The 11,659-nt window shown below is 40.7% G+C and overlaps 1 protein-coding gene across 3 annotated transcripts in view; it reads right to left on the bottom strand.

Annotated features, from left to right (window-relative positions):
* Positions 1 to 1,873, bottom strand: part of FMO4 (flavin containing dimethylaniline monoxygenase 4) — a 42,681-nt gene extending 40,808 nt beyond the window's left edge. For all 3 annotated transcript variants that reach the window (XM_055419650.2, XM_055419651.2, XM_088845473.1), the window contains exon 1: positions 1,627 to 1,873. The gene's annotated coding sequence lies outside the window, so the exon portion shown is untranslated. The remainder of the gene's footprint in view (positions 1 to 1,626) is intronic.
* Positions 1,874 to 11,659: the final 9,786 nt, after the last annotated feature.

The following is an 11,659-nucleotide window of genomic DNA, read 5'->3' on the forward strand; positions in this document are numbered from 1 at the left end:
CTCTTTTTGATTTTGGGAGAGTTGAGTAGTCTGCAGTCAGAATGGACCCTGGAGGCAGCAGAACTGGGTTTGAACTCTGTCTCTGCAACTGATGAGCCATGTGCCCCTCAAACAACCCACTTACACACTTTAAGATTTACTGTTTGCAAATAAGAAACACAGTCACACGGAAGGACTGTTTGAATCTGAAACTGTGTTAATAATTACACAAAACTGCCTAGCACCAAATATTTACTCAGGATTCATTTCCCACCTCCCTAACTATTCCCTCCTTTCATCTTTTCTTTCTGGAGAAGACATCTCACATAGATAAAATTTATCAACAAGTTTGGAAACACATAGGCAAACACACCTATGGCTTCCTTTGGACTGGAGAGTAAAAGGCCTAGATAGTTTTTAATCAGAAATAAATGGCCTTCACTGATAAGAACACATACATTTCGAGGGCACGAGGGAGAAGTCTGGAATTGGCAGATCTCGCTGTGCTGTGTTTTTGCAATAATAAGATGAAAAAAATAGTTGTTAAGTGATCTGGTTAAAATGCAAAATGTGCTACAGTGAATAGACTGGCAGCAAATTAATTCACTCCACACGTGCCCTCTGTGTCACTCTAAGGCCAGATACTGAGCCAAGTTTCAGGGCCCCCAGAATGATTAAGAATCAGTGACTAAATAACAGTAATACATACAGGCCCAGTGACTGTCCACAAGAAGATGCCACTATATAGACGGGCTGACACACATGATATCAGGCAATATGTCCTGTAATAGCAGCATGCTCTGCGAACAAATGCTTGCAGACACTCTTGGGTTGCTTATCTATGCCTGGAGACCTAGCTAGAGACACGTACTAGGCTGTGTTTTTCCTGAGCAAAAACACCCAAGTGCCAAATAATTGATGCCCCTAATAGGTGTAAATGGAAAGGCAGGGGAGAATACTGCAGGCCTGATGGGCCGGGAGGAAATAATACTGCTAAGCTCTTTGTAAACTATAAGAGTGTGCTATAAACGTAAGGTCCATTGTAGGCCAAAGGTTGCTGATATTTACTTCCTTAATAGAAGAAGCCCTAATCAACTGAGTTGGATTTTTGAACAACAGGAAAACCCTATCCCATACCTGACACACCATAAAATGTAGCAGTCATTTTTGAAACATGGAGAGACTTGGATGACTAGCAAATCATACAGCTGATTATGATTTATATGAGTTTGGACTTCAATCTATTTATTTTTCTTAATACATCACTCTACCAGTGTTCTTCCTTTGCTATCATATTTCCGAATGTGACACTTGTGAAATATTTTGTGTTTCTCAGTGATGGGCAATTCAATCTCATCCAAACGATGAAATCAGAAAGGAGCCTGGAATCACAGTCCCACAATTCTGTTATTCTCACTACATCTTCCGGATGGCTTCTCCCTACAGCATAACTTTGTTTCTTTAAGAAGTTCCTTTGCTTCCTGGTTTTCTCCCTAAGTGCTGCCTTAACCCTAATCAAGACACTCTCCAAAGAGAGAATCATACTTATTTCTAAGGAGTGCACTCACCAAGGGGAATATTTACCCTCTGTGAAAGCAGCTTCTGGAAACATTTCCCCATTAAAAGAAAAAACTCCTGGACACTTACCTTGTTGGCACAGAGCAGGTACTTTTACAAATTATTTCTCAAAGCCAATAGCCAAAGACAGTATTTGTCTTTAAAAAAAAAAATTCCAAACGCAAACTCTTTGCTCTAAAAGAAAATAAAAAATAAAGGAATGCTGACTTTAATCAAAGTGCTCTTGGTTTAAAACAAAAATTTGCCGTTTTTCCTGTCATGCTGATGACAGCTGAAAATATACTCGCTGAGGGAAAAAAAAAAGTTGTGTAGGGCACCAGTGAAAACTTCCGTGATCTCGAGGGAGGGCTCAATGACGAATTAGAATAGAGTTGTCGGATTGGAAAGCCACAAGCGACTTCTGCCCCTTTCCCCCACCCTCCCAAACGTCACAGTTCCGACGGAGCTCTGAACTTCAAGGGGAGCACGTGGTAAGCGACTGCTCTTCTCACGGTAGCCTTTAGAGGGCGCCAAATCACCCCAAACCACAATCCCCGGTGAATCGGGCGTTCTGCTTAACTAAATTCTGACTGTTGAATTAGTCCCTTGAACTATTATAGGAACTGTCCATAGGAGAAGGCCAATTAGGTGACTATTGTGTCATCAAGTTCTCCCAAGTAGGGTTAGTTCCCTAACCCCAAAAGTGTGATTTCAAAATTCAGAACTTATAAGGAATTTAAGCAGCTTCATCTTTTCAGAAAAGGTCAGCAGAGGGAGCTGGTAAAACATGTTTGAAAAAGCTTAAACTTGGTTTTAGTTGTTAGCCTAGAGCACAAGAAGAGAAATAATTACAGAAGCACTGGCAATAACAGAAGAACTGAAACACCTTCCACTGAGTGCCTGGAATTCAGTGTCAAAGACCATCTTAGTCTCACTGAACATTTTCTAGCCCAGGGATTGAAACCAAGTCTTCTGCGCTGGCAGGGAAATTCTTTACTACTGAGCCACCTGGGAAGCCATACACCCTCTTAACAAATCTTTAACAAATTTTTAAATTTTAAAACAATATACTATTGTTAACTATTGGCACTACATAGAACAGCAGATCTCCAGAATTTATTCATCTTGCATAACTGAAAGTTTATATCCATTGAACAACAGCTCTCCAACTCCCTCTCCCTCCAGTCTCTGGCCAGCACCATTCTACTGTTTCCTTCTATAAATTTAACTATTTTGAATACCTCATATAAATAGAATAATACAGATTTGTGTGTTTGTGACTGGCTTATTTCCCTTACAGTAATGTCTCCAGGTTCATCAATGCTGTCCCATATTGCACAATTTCTTTTCTTTTTTAAGGGCTGAATAATATGTATGTATATACCACATCTCTTTATTCATTCATCTGTCCATGGACATTTAGGTTGTTCCCATATCTTGGCAATTGTCAATAATGCTGCAATGAACCTGGTAATGCAAATATCTTTTTGAGATCCTGATTTCAATTCTTTTGTACAAATACCCAGTAGGATTGCTGGATCATATGGTACTTCTAGTTTTAATTTTTTTGAGGAACCTCCGTACTATTTTCCATGGCAGCTGCACTATTTTACATCCCTACTTACTGTGTAGAAGGGTTCTGATTTCTTTACATCCTGACACTTGTTATCTTTTATTTTGCTTTTGATAACAGCAATCTTAATAGGTGTGATGTGATATCTCATTGTGGTTTTGATTCACATTTCCTTGATAATTAGTGAAACTGAATACTTTTTAATATACCCGTTGGTTATTTGTATATCTTCTTTAGAGAAATGTCCATTCAAGTTCTTTGCCCATTTTTGAATTGGGTTATTTGTACTTTTTTTTATTGAGTTGTGGAAGTCCCTTATGTATTTTGGATGTTAACTCCTTATCAGATGTATGGTTTGCAAACATTTTCTCATTCTGTAGGTTGTCTTTTCATTCTGTTGTTTCTTTTGCTGTTCAGAGACTTTTAGTTTGATGAAATATTGCTTGTCTATTTTGTTTTTGTGCCTTTGCTGTCATATTCATTGTTAAGAACAATGTCAAGAAGCTTTCTCAATATGTTATCTCTTAAGAGTTTTATAGTTTCAGTTCTTACATTTAAGTAGTTAATACATTTTGAATTGATTTTTTAGCATGGTGTAAGAGAATGGTCCATATTAAAAAGCAGAGACATTACTTTGCCAACCAAGGTCCGTCTAGTCAAGGCTATGGTTTTTCCCGTGGTCATGTATGGATGTGAGAGTTGGACTGTGAAGAAAGCTGATCGCCGAAGAATTGATGCTTTTGAACTGTGGTGCTGGAGAAGACTCTTGAGAGTCCCTTGGACTGCAAGGAGATCCAACCAGTCCATTCTAAAGGAGATCAATCCTGGGTGTTCATTGGAAGGCCTGATGCTAAAGCTGAAACTCCAATACTTTGGCCACGTCATGCGACAAGTTGACTCACTGGAAAAGAGTCTGATGCTGAGAGGGATTGGGGGTGGGAGGAGATGGAGACGACAGAGAATGAGATGGCTGGGTGGCATCACCGACTCGATGGACGTGAGTTTGAATGAACTCCAGGAGTTGGTGATGGACAGGGAGGCCTGGCGTGCTGTGATTCATGGGGTTGCAAAGAGTCAGACACGACTGAACGACTGAACTGAACTGAAGAGAATGGTCCAGTTTTATTAGCGTGTGAATATCCAATTTTCCCAACACCATCTGTTGAAGAGACTGTCCTTTACCCTTTCTGTGATCTTGGCAACTTTATTGAAGATATATTAACTATATATGTGTGGGTTTATTTCTGGGCTGTCTATTCTGTTACATTGCTCTGTATGTCTGTCTTTCTGCTAGTATCATACTGTTCTAATCACTATAGCTCTGTTTATTATTAATAGTTCTAACTTTTTTTGTGGAGTGTTTAAAAGTTTTCTATATGCAAACCGTGTCATTTGCAGACAGAGGTAATTTACTTCTTCCTTTATGATGTGAATACTTTATTTTTGTTGTCTAATTGCTCCAGCTAGAACATTCAGTACGATGTTGATTGAATCTAAGTGTCAAGGGGGAACATTCTTGTCTTGTTTTTCACAATTGAGTATGATGTTAGCTGTGGACTTGTCATAGATGACCTTTACTATGTTGAAGTAAATTCCTTCTACATTTAGTTTGTTGAGAATATTAATCATGAAACTGTTGAATTTTGTCAAATGATTTTTCTTTATCAAGATGATCATGTGATTTTTATCCTTCATTTTGTTAATGTGGTATATCACAGTAATTGTCTTGCATACATTGAACCACATACCACTCTTTATGGTTATATTTCTACTGATTAAAGAGTCAGTCAAAGTTTATAAGTTATGTTTATCTATTAGATCTCTTTAGTTTGTCCTATTCCATAACAGTTTTCCATCCCCCAAAGGGTCTAGTTTAAGAATGATCAACATTATCGAGTTTGCTACTACTGGAACTAATCTCCTAGAATAGCCTTTTACTTAGTTTTCTTACCTCCAGTTGCTCACCTATAAACTGTTCTTCAGAACTATCTTTCTAAATCATAAATCAGATCATGTTTTTTTTTTCTCCTGTTAGTCACTCAGTTGTGTCTGATTCTTTGTGACCCCATGGACTGTAACCTGCTAGGCTCCTCTGTCCATGGGAATCTCCAGGCAAGAATATTGGAGTGGATAGCCATTCCCTTCTCCAAGGGATCTTCCCAACCCAGGGATCAAACCTGGGTCTTGCGCATTCCAGGCAGATTCTTTACCATAGTTTGAGCCACCCAGGGAGGCCCTCTGATGTATAAAAGTGTTTGCTGAAAGAGTTGTGTGGTTTGGGAGGGCTTTTAAAATCAGGAATAGTAAGGCATACTTATGTACTGTGGCAAATAGCAAAGTAGAGAGGAAAACAACAATTTGGGAGAGAAGTTGGTGGAAATCTGTCAGAGTTATCTGCTAATTGCTACTATTTTTTCTCTGAGAGTGAGGTGAGAAGGAAGTGGTAGAGATTTGTGGTAAGAGGAGATGATATAAAATAGTCATCTAGGACATGAGATTGGGAAGTGAAGGAATTAAAGAAATCTACCAGGGTTTGGGGGGCAGTAGGATAGGCATGAGTTGAAGAGTGATCAGTTAGGAAGCTGAACGGTTTTCCTCTAAGATAAAGTACTCAGGTGGGGTTTGAAGTCAGAGAAGAGTTGGCTTTTGGCCAGAGTTTGAGTCCTACCAAGCAAGTGTGAATGAGAGAAGACAATGGAGCTGAGTGTATGCAAATGTGATGTTATAGAATCATGAACTCTAAACTGGTTAATGAAGGAGATGAGAAAATAAAGGGAGGCTGGACAGTGAAAGATGGTGGAATGTTTGGATTGAAAGTCCCAGGAGTTTGAAGGGAATATCACATTAGAAGAATTAACCGGAAGAATATGATGACATTGGTGGAGAGTGGGATGTTTGTAATTCAGATTGTGGAGAATTACACTTGTTGAGAATAGTGTAGCCAAGACCTGCACTATCTAATACAATAGCCGCTAGCCATATATAGCTTTCTAAGTGTGTTCCTAATTTCTGCAAGTGTTAATCACGCAGTCGTGTCCAACTCTTTGTGACTCCATGGACTGTAGCCCACTAGGCTGCACTGTCCATGGAATTCTCCAGGCAAGATTACTGGAGTGGGCTGCCATTCCCTTCTCCAGGGGATCTTCCTGACCCAGGGATCGAAGCAGGTCTCCTGCATTGCAGGCAGATTCTTCAATGTTTGAGCCACCAAGGAAGCCTATAGCTTTCTAAATTTACATATAAATCAACATTAAGTTAAAAATTCATTTTTCTTTGGCACTAGCCACATTTCAAGTGCTTAACAGGTACACGTGGCTAATGGCTACTGCTCTAGAGAGTGAAGAGTGAATTTTTCCATAATGGCAGAAAATTCAATTGGACAGCACTGGTTTTGCATATAAGCATAGTACTAGGTGGGCTTCCCTGATGGCTCAGTGGTAAAGAATCTGCCTGCAGTGCAGGAGCTGCAGCTGAGCCAGCAGGTTCAATCCCTGGGTTGGGAAGATCTCCTGGAGGAGGGCACGATGACTCCTCCAGTATTCTTGCCTGGAGAATCCCATGGACAGAGGAGCCTAGCAGACTATAGTCCATATGGTCGCAAGGACTGAAGTGACTTAGCGTGCATGCAGGTATATTAGTAGGTGATTGAGACAGGTGGAGGATAAGATCGTTAGAAGGAGCTAGGTTAAGGAGCTGATTTGACATGACGTGGAAGGACGGTATATCTGGTTTTGAAATCACTTAGAATTATGACAGGAGTCATGGAAAAGAGAGAGACATTGAGTCAGAGGTCAATTCACAGCTTCTCCATGCTGCTCTGAGCCTCTTGGAGACAGCTGACCTCACCCTCAGCTCTGTGTGTGGGTCTTTTAACCAAAGGAGAATCCCATCCCCCTAGCACATGATTAGAAGGAGGCTTTGATGCAGTTTATATGTGAGGACTTGAAAAATGAGGAGAGATGCACTGGAGATTTTGTTTCTATAGTGCAAAGGGAAGCTGATGTAGTAGAGACTCTTAAGTATAATGGAACAAATAAGACAAAATTTTATTTCTATGCCATGCAACCATTTGCCCACTCTAGGCTGGTAAGGCAGCTTTTTTGCCTGAGTCACTCAGAGAAACTTTTGCCTTCTATCTTGTTATTCTGTCATCTCTGAGGACTTTGCATGGTTGAAACTGGGTTACTGCCATGACCATGACATTGTTCTCAGAAAGGAGAAAGTGAGGAAGTCCAGAGTAAGCAATTCCCTTTTAAGTAATTGAGGGAGAAACCACACACATAATTTCCATTCACAAGAAAATGATCACATGGCCACACCAGCTGCAAGAAAGACAGGGAAAGGTTGCCCCTAGTTAGGCAGCCATGTGACCAGGAAGAAGGGGTAAACAGACTTTTAAAGTATAAGTTGCTGTCCGCCATATTCTGCTTCTGAAGGAATTCTGGAGGCAATTCTCTATTTTTCTACAGGTTGTCGTCTGAAATTGCAGCAGCTGTTTTCTTAGCGTGCTAAGGATGAGCTGAGTCAAGGCAGAAGGGCAAAGCCAAGGAAACTATGGAGAAATGGCACTGAAGCCACTGGATTGGGCAATCCTGAAGCCCACATTATCTCTGGACTCCAGTTAGATGAGCCACGATGTTTTCTTGTTATGCCAGTTGGAGTTGAGTTTCTGTTTCTTGCAGTTAGGATGCACCCCAATTTATTTAACCATTCCACTGCTGACACTATTTCTCGTTGTCGTTGTTACAAGCAATGCAATAAACGTCTTTGTACACATGACTATTTCTATAGGATAGAGTCTAAGATGTGTCATTGCTGTGCCAAAGAATATGTGCATTTAACATTTTGGTGAACACTACCAAGTTACGCCAACCTATGTTTAATAACATTTACATTTCACAATCACCACCCTCCTCTAATGTTCTGAGATGTCTCCTTTTGTCTAGATTTTGTAGGATAGCTTTTACCGAAGAGAATTTTGGTGGTGTGTTCTCCTCTGCTGATGTTGAGGCTTAGATTCTTTTCAAAAATTTTTTTTAATTTTATTCTTTTATTTTTGGCTGTGTGGGTCTTTGTTGCTTTTTTTGTGTGGCCTTTCTCTGTTTGTGATGAGCAGGGGCTACTCTTTGTTGTGGGGCACAGGGTTTAATAGCCACCTGTTGCTCTGGCTAAGCCATTAGAAAATCACCATGGGAACAGAATAAAAGCAAAATATAGCAATAGAGCATAACCCAGTTAAAAGTACATCGGGTTGACCAGTTGGGGTTGTCATGCCCTGCTAAGCTAAGGAAAAACATAGTGTGGACCTTGGAACACTAGGTCAGCACAAGTTCAGAACACTGCCTGTGCACACACTAAGATGTTTTCCCAAGGCATATGTGGGTCTATGACCTCCAGCCAGGTGATAGCCCTTGTACAAGAAAATAACAAAGACAGTTTAAAGTAATTAATAAAATGGGAGTCATGACTGGGGACACAGGAGGCTGACTTCATCGTGACACAACAGATGCTTTCTGCTTGCCAAGACATTAAACAAAAGTGATGCGGCTCTGAGGAACAGGGCTCTTGACCCAAGAGGTCTTGAGTCGCCCGGTCCCATCTTTAAAACTTTAATTCTGTCTCTAGTTTCTTTATCCCAAACTGTGTGTTGATCACTTTCAATCCCTAGCTGCTCTGCTGGACACAGCAAAGGTGCATGGACTTCTCATTGCAATAGCTTCTCTTGTTGCAGAGCTTGGGCGCTAGGTGTGTGAGCTTAGTAGCTGTGGCTTGTGGATTTAGTTTCTCTGGGCACATGGAATCTTCCTGGAGCAGGGATTGAACCCATGATCCCTGCATTGTGAGGCTTAGTTTCTTTCTCCATTCACATACTGCTCTTGCTCCTTCACTGTTTACTAATCTAGCCATGACTAATCATAGTTACTCTTTATAAGTCTGCTGGAACTTCCATGAATACAGATGTCAGAAATAAAAATATGACATAGTTAAATAATATAACTTTTACTCTGTAGGAAAATGTGCTCAGTAGTCTTATCCTATTGATACAAGCTAGTTGTCTCATTATATTTTCCCTTTTGGCCTAAAATTTTGATATCTATTTTTAATTATCTAGCAAGTCTTTTTTTTTTTTTTAAAGAGAAAGGACTACGTGTAGACTTTTTAAAAAAATCAAAATACTCTGAAGTTAGAGACTGTTTTAAAATAATGATGTATCTTATTAAGGACAGGACAACAGTGGAGGGTGTTGTTTTTCTCAGTTGCCACAGCTTTCATGTGAAACTGTCTACACTGGGAAGCAGTGATTGGGAGTGGGCACTGGGCTTCCCTGGTACCTTAGAGGGAAAAGAATCTGCCTGCAATGCAGGAAACCTGGGTTCAATCCCTGGGCTGGGAAGATCCCCTGGAGAAGGGAACGGCTCCCCACTCCAGTAATCTTGCCTGGGAAATCCCATGACAGAGGAGCCTGGTGGGCTACAGTCCACGGGGTCACAAAGAGGCAGACATGACTGAGCGACTTTCACTAGGACTGGGAGAACACAGAAGCTCTTTAGTTGATATCCTCTTACAATGATCACTACAGGCAATGGGGAGACCCTCACAATATTCTGTTGGCGGGGGGGTGGGGGTGGGGGTGGTGGCGGGGAGATGGAGCCAGGGGGACCAGTGGAACAGGAATCAGTAACCTAAACAGGTAATGAAATGGGCCTGAATTAGGCAGTGAGGAAAGGGGGAAGATAAGGAACAGAGTCTGTGAGTTTAATAATAGTTACCTTTATGTGAGTATTTACTGTACGTTCAGTTCAGTTCAGTTGCTTAGTCGTGTCTGACTCTTTGCGACCCCATGAACCACAGCACGCCAGGCCTCCCTGTCCATCACCAACTCCCGGAGTTCACTCAAACTCATGTCCACTCAGGTATAGTAAATAGGCTCTATTTCTTTGCATTCATCACTGAGGAAGGCTTTCTTATCTCTCCTTGCTATTCTTTGGAACTCTGCATTCAGATGCTTTTATCTTTCCTTTTCTCCTTTGCTTTTTGCTTCTCTTCTTTTCACAGCTATTTGTAAGGCCTCCCCAGACAGCTATTTTGCTTTTTTGCATTTCTTTTTCTTGGGGATGGTCTTGGTCCCTGTCTCCTGTACAATGTCACGAACCTCCATCCATAGTTCTTCAGGCACTCCATCTATCAGATATAATCCCTTGAATCTATTTGTCACTTCCACTGTATAATCATAAGGGATTTGATCTAGGTCATACCTGAATGGCCTAGTGGTTTTCCCTACTTTCTTCACTTTAAGTCTGAATTTCGCAATAAGGAGTTCATGATCTGAGCCACAGTCAGCTCCCAGTCTTGTTTTTACTGACTGTATAGAGCTTCTCCATCTTTGGCTGCAAAGAGTATAATCAATCTGATTTCGGTGTTGAGCATCTGGTGATGTCCATGTGTAGAGTCTTCTCTTGTGTTGTTGGAAGAGGGTGTTTGCTGTGATTACTGCATTCTCTTGGCAAAACTCTATTAGCCTTTGCCCTGCTTCATTCTGTACTCCAAGGCCAAATCTGCCTGTTACTCCAGGTGTTTCTTGACTTCCTACTTTTGCATTCCAGTCCCCTATAATGAAAAGGACACCTTTTTTTGTGTGTTAGTTCTAGAAGGTCTTGTAGGTCTTCATAGAACTGTTCAACTTCAGCTTCTTCAGCATTATTGGTTGGGTCATAGATTTGGATTACTGTGATATTGAGTGGTTTGCCTTGGAAACGAACAGAGATCATTCTGTTCTTTTTGAGATTGCATTCAAGTACTGCATTTTGGACTCTTTTGTTGACTATGATGGCTACTCCATTTCTTCTAAGGGATTCTTGCCCATGGTAGTAGATATAATGGTCACCTGAGTTAAATTCACCTATTCCAGTCCATTTTAGTTTACTGATGTGTCAGTGTCACTCTTGCCATCTCCCGTTTGACCGCTTACCATTTGTCTTCATTCATGGACCTAACATTTCAGGTTCCTGTGCAATATTGCTCTTCACAGCATCAGACTTTGCTTCGATCACCAGTCACATCCACAACTGGGTGTTGTTTTTGCTTTGACTCCATCTCTTCATTCTTTCTGGAATGGTGGATTACACTATTTAATCCTTATGAGACTCTACAAGGTAGGATGTGTTATAACTTCTATGCAATAGGAAAGAAAACTGTAGCTTCAGAAAAGTACATTACTTGCCCAGGTTCACACAGCTAGTAAATGGCAGGACTTCTGTACTCATTTCAGTTCTCTAAGCAGCCCCTACAGCAGGGTGTATTGAAAGATCAGGAGTGTTAGACTGTAAAAAAAGATAGGTCCAGTAGGGGGTACTATTTGTATACACTAAAAAGAATTTCTGACAATGTAAAATTACCCTTGAGTTGAAATGCCTTACCAGTCTTTCTGATTTAAAGGATGTGCTGGAGGCTGAAGTGCTTAATATGTTTTCCCTTTTGCTAGGTTTCTGGGACCTAACTTGTACTGGGAATTCGTAATAACGTACTTTCACAGGCTTGAGAATTTCACAG

This window comes from Moschus berezovskii, chromosome 17, assembly GCF_049115385.1.
Source record: "Moschus berezovskii isolate FMDL1 chromosome 17, NW_MosBer_1.0, whole genome shotgun sequence".
NCBI classification, from domain to species: Eukaryota; Metazoa; Chordata; class Mammalia; order Artiodactyla; family Moschidae; genus Moschus; species Moschus berezovskii.